A 6,000-nucleotide genomic window follows, 5' to 3' on the forward strand; every position below is an offset into this window, starting at 1 on the left:
TAGTATGGCCACATAATATTCCTTACGTGGATATACTACATTTTGTTCATACATTTGTCTGCTGATGGACATTGGAGCTGTTTCCAACTTTTGGTTATTATGAATAATGGCTGCTATAAACATTCATGTACAAGTTTCTGTGTGGATATGTAAGGACTTTAAATGTGATTCTTCTTATTGAAGGGTGGCCAGATTAAGCAATTAAAAATACAAAATGCCCAGTTAAATTTGAACTTCACACAAGCAATGAATTTTTTTTAAAGTGTAAGAACATGACCAATATTGCATGTTAACAGACAGACGCCGTGTAAAATGGCTCAAAATCAACAGGTGGGAGTTCAAGTCAGTGGCAGCTCTGCTCTGTGCTGTCATTCAGAGACTCAGGCAGGCAGACGCTAGGCCAAGCTTCAGCATGTGGATTCCAAGGTATCCCTGAGCATTTGCATCTAGCAGACAGAAAGGGAAAGAGCATAGAAGATCATGTGCAGAATGGGGTTTTGTTTTGTTTCACTTGGTTTGCTTCTTTTTCTTTTCTTTAATAAGCCAGACCTGGAAGTGGCACAGGGTGGCATACATTTTCCATTGTCTGAAACTGTCACATGGCCTCACCCAAATGCACGGGGAGAATGGAAACCTAATGCAACAGAACAAAACAAAACAAAACTCTGCTGTTCTAAGAACTGGGGAGACAGCCATAAACAAAAAAAAAAATTCTCTGCACTCAAAAAGCTGATGTTCTGGTGGGGAAGATAATAATCAACTAATCAACTGATAAAAGCAGGGTTTTTGTTTTGTTTTGTTTTTGTTTTTAAGAGTAGAGAGGGAATTGATAAAAGTTGGTCTTATTTGGTACAGGATGGTTAGGGACAAGGTCTCTGATAACATTTGAATAGACCCCTATGTGGGTAAGGAGGGAGTTAGTCCTACAAATACCATAGGAAAGAGACTTCTGGCAGAGGGAACAGTAAAAGCAAAGGCCTGAGGTAGGAGCACACTGGTGTGAGAGTGAGATGGTGCAGCTGCAGCAGAATGGGGGAGGGGGAGTAGTAAATAAGGCAGAGGCAGCTCTGAGGCCGGCATCAGGATTCTGAACTGTGTTGTGTGTGAAGGAGAGACTCTTGGAGGTTCTGAGTAGAAGAGTGATATTGACTGACTTAAATTTCAAAAGGATCACCCTGGCTGCTATATGTTGGAGAAAGGGTGGGAAAAGAGAGGTTCCTGAAATAAACTGGGTGAGAGTTGACGGTGGCCATGAAGTAAGAAGATGGTCGGGGGAAGTGGTGATAGTGGTTGGTATCTGAATGTATTTCAGTTATTACTGGCAGGATTTTCTGTTGAAGGATTTATAATGTGTATTTTAGTTTCAAACAGCAAGCCCAATGGAAGTATGTTTCTAAACTCTAAGTTTAAAGTATGTGCTTTGGAAGTGTTTTTAAACTCCTAAGGGTCATTAAAGATTAACCATAGCTCTCCATCAGAGTGACATGATGTTCCAATAATGCCTTACCTAGCCCTCCTGCCTCTTTGCTTCCCTGTCTCCTAAAGATTCATGGTTGGATGAGTTTTTCTTAAGCATCTGTTTGAACATATCACTGCCCAACTCAGAAACCCTCAGTTCTCAGTGACAACAGGATAAAATCAAAGTTGGGTAGAGAGAATCTAATATTCTTCACAGTCTAGCCTAAAAATGTCATAGTAACCTTACTTCTTACTACTCCCACACCTACACAGACATCCAGTACAGTCAAACTCTTCTACCCCCTGTTCCCCAAATAGAAGGGCTTCTTTCCTACTTCCTCATCCTTGCTTATTCAGTTTTAATTGATCCCTCTTTCCTATTATCCTAAATATCACTCCTGTTCCCAGGCCTACCTCAAATTCCTTCTCCCCAAAGCCCTCCCATTTCACTCTCCCACAGTGATCTCCCTTCCCTCCGACCTTATGGTGTCTTCCCTTCTTGGTTAGCAGTAGCTCACTGCTCTATGGTCTCTACAGCTGAGATCATTCCATAGCATACAGTTCACGTTTTATCTGCTCAATTAATTATAGATGCTTTAGAAACTTTTTTGTATAGTTCTCATCTCAAGTAGAATGTCTTGAGTAAAGGGGATCCTAATGAATGTGTGGATTTCTTTATTTGGGGGAAATCCCCTGTTTTCTTAAAGCACAGGAAAGGTAGAAGCATCCTCTTCTAAGAGAAACTAAACTATCTGTGGGCTTGGAGAAAAGAAGGTTTGAATTAATCTTACTGTACATTTAATCTTAATTTATTTGTGGCTAGATCATGCTTTTTGTGGCTACAGGCATTTCCAAAGTAGGACCTAGTCCTATGGTACTTTGCCTGAAAGCAAAAACAAACACACAACAACAGTACTGGAATGCAGAACACATTTTTAATAGCTTCCTGTTTAAAAATGTAAGCCGTCTGCTATGGCTAGAGGTTTGACTTAAGGTTTTTTACATTGTTTTGTTTGGATGGTAATTAATAAGTTTTATTCTTAAGACAACACACAAGTTTACTTAAAAAAATTTTTTTTTTAAGGTTTTTATTTATTCAACAGAGAGAGAGAGAGCACAAGTAGGCCGAGCAGCAGGCAGAGAGAGAGGGAGAAGCAGGCTCTCCGCTGAGCAGGGAGCCGACGCAGGGCTCGATCCCAGGACCCTGGGATCATGACCTGAGCTGAAGGCAGCCGCTTAACCGACTGAGCCACCCAGGTGCCCCACAAGTTTACTTTTTAAATATTTTGATTACTTGTTAACATATGAACAGATAACTTATTCAAAATTGTTCATCATAATTACTCATACTCCAAAATAAATGTTTAGATTTTAAAAATTTCATTTACATTTCCTTCTTATTTTCTGTTCACCACTAATTAACTATGTCTAACTGTGGGCAAGTTAATTAACCCCTCTGTGACTCAGTTTACAATAAACATAAATAGTAAATGTAAATGTAAAATGGGGTAATAATATTGCCTATATTATTGGATTGTTGTGAGGATCATATAAGTTAATACTGTGAAAACCCTTGTATATAGCAAACAATCCATAAATATCAGCTATTATTATTATATTGACTATATATGCACCCTATGTAAATAAATGTTACTATTTTTCTGTTTCAGATTTTAAACTACTAGGTCCTAGGTATTTTGGCTATTTAATTTGCTCTGTTCATCAGTGAACTAGGATGTTTCAGCCTGGGATAAGCAGAATATCTAAACACCTTTTCATTAGCAGAATATATTTTTATGATATATATTTTCTGGACTAATTTCACTTAAGAACAGTAAACAACAATTTTAGCATATCCTAGGACCCTACTGCTGCCAGAGATGCTTTTGATGCTGAATATAAGTTAGCCCCTAAATTTTCAATAACAACAACATGACTAGTGTTAATGGGACTTTAACAGCCTCCTCAAATAATTTTTGAGAGGCAGCAGGTATGAAATAATCAAGTAATGAACCAACCTGTTCTTTAAGGCTAAAAGAATCAGTGATTCATTCATTCAATACATTTACGCTGGGCATTCACTAGGAACTGGAAGGTAGAGAGGAATCTGTCTGATCTTATGGAACTTCCATTTGTCTGTGAGAAGGCAATAACCAATAAATAAATAAGTGAACAAGTTAGTATCAGGTGTCATTACATGCTATGAAGAGATTAAAACAAGGAGATGTAAAGAGTGAAATGTAGGATGAGGAGGGGTTGGTGCATAGCTCATTTAGAGTGGATGCCCAAGAAAAGCCTCACTGAAGAGGTGACTTTGGAGCCAAGAATTTAATGACAAGAAAGCAGTTCTGCATAGTTAGGCGGCAGAGCATTTCAGGCAGAGGGAACAGTAAGTACCAATGTTCTGAAGTGGGAACAAACTTGTATGCTCTAGGAATAAGGCCCAAGTAGCTGAATGAGTATGAGTTAAGGGAAGAATTGTAAAAGAGGAAGACAGAGAGAGAAGTAGGGGGTCACATCATATAGGGATATGATATGGAGTATTTTATTCAAAAGATAAGAGGAAGATACCAGAGTGTTTTAGGCGACATACTCTGATTTATATTTTAGAAAGAAAGAAAGAACATTCTGGCTGAGATGTGAGGAGCAGATTGCACAGGATTAAGAGTGGGACCAAGAAGAATGGTTCAGAGATTACTGTAGTCAACCAGGTGAGGGATGATGAGATTTGAAGTGCAGAAGTAATGGAGATAAACTACTTGGGCAAACTTAGGATATGTTTTGGAGGTAGTGCAGCTGGGGATTGGATATGGATCGGAAGTAGGGTAAGAGAAAGGACAAAGTCAAAGATAACTTCTTGTCTTTTCATGAGACTAGTTGAGTGGATGGAGATTCCAGTTACAAGGATGAAGAAGAATGGGAAGCAAGGGTGAATTTTGGAGGAGGAAATCAGTCTCACCCCACCCAGACACATAACTGTATATGTGGTAATGTCTCCAAACTGTGTGACTGTCTATGAAAAACAAAAATGTTTTGGTTTTTTTGTCTAAGAGGAGTAAGTGTGAGCTGTGTTTGCTATGGAATGAGAAGTGAGTATCATTCCTTGCAAAAGAGAGATAGGTGAGAAGTTAAAGAAGGACTGGTGGGTAAGGATTCTTTGCCTGTCAGTGACTTATTTTCCCTAGGGCTCAACAAAGGCTTTCTTGCTTTCCTTAACTATCTATGTCCCTTTTTCTTTCCTGGCTCACATGCCCCAAAATAGCCACTGTTCCTTGGCATTGTGTAATACCCTAAATTCTGCTGAAAAACTTCTCTGGAAAAAGAGCACATGGAAGGTAAGAGCTTATTGAAAGCATCAGTGAGGACAATAGGAATGGCAAACTGAGAGTAGCTCAGCACCTCCTCATTAGTGGCCCTTGTCTAGGTGAAAGAATGAGGTGCTACAGGGTTGTAGAAGAGACAGCAACACAGGCTGCTGTCTTTGGTTTGGCATGGGGGAGGAACTGAATTTCCATTTTCTCCATTATATATAGATGTAGATTCCATATCCTATGTTTAGGTCACTCTATTTCCAAAGAGTATGAACATTAGTGCTCTAGGCATTATCAGAGAAAAGCCAAGTTATGGAGAAAGCCAGGAGGAAGTGGACAAAAAGAAAAGAGTTTTCTTAGGTCATTGGTTCTCAGAGTATGGTCCCTGGAAATGGCAACACCAGCATCATGTGGGAGTCATAAATGCAAATTATCAGCCCCATGTGGGAGTCACAAATGCAAATTATCAGCCCCACTCAAGGTCTACAGAATCAGAAACTCTGAGGGTGAAGCCCAGCAACATGTGTTTTAACAAGTCCTTCAGGTGATTCTGATATATGCTAAAGTTTGGGAACCCTTGCCCTAGGTCATAGGGAAGAAGGTAGTCAGCCAAATTAAAGTGGAATTAAAATACATAAATAAAATTGTATAAAAATTTATATCACTCATCAGATAGTGAAAATATCTACACATATAGCAAAGATTCACATTGATGTTGTCTGGAATTATGGTTTTATTTATTTATTTTTAAGATTTTATTTATTTACTTGTCGGAGAGAGAGAGAGAGCACAAGCAGGGGGAAATGGCAGGCAGAGGGAGAAGCAGGCTCCCTGCTGAGCAAGGAGTCCCATGTGGGACTCTGGTCCAGAACCCTGGGATTATGACCTGAGCCAAAGGCAGACACTTAACTGACTGAGCCATCCAGGCATCCTTAAATTATGGTTTTAATCAGCTATTTAAGGTATATCAGGTTATTCAAGCTTTCTAGTTTGTCTTAAATAAATGTATACATATTTGGAAAAAAGAGACTGTCACTTTTGAAGTTGCAAATCTCACTGTTTTAGTAGTTTTTCTTCCTTAAAGTAAGATGCTATTTATGAGATGCTTATATTGAAGCAAAGATATTTTTAGTGATGGTCTTAGTGTTTTTCATTTTGCCTAAAGTATTTTCAGTTAAGAATAAAAAACAATCTTAGAATACTTTTTCCTAATATGCCTAATTTTTTTTTT

The sequence above is a fragment of the Leptonychotes weddellii genome, chromosome 10, assembly GCF_054177405.1.
Source record: "Leptonychotes weddellii isolate Sample4059 chromosome 10, ASM5417740v2, whole genome shotgun sequence".
Classification (NCBI taxonomy): domain Eukaryota; kingdom Metazoa; phylum Chordata; class Mammalia; order Carnivora; family Phocidae; genus Leptonychotes; species Leptonychotes weddellii.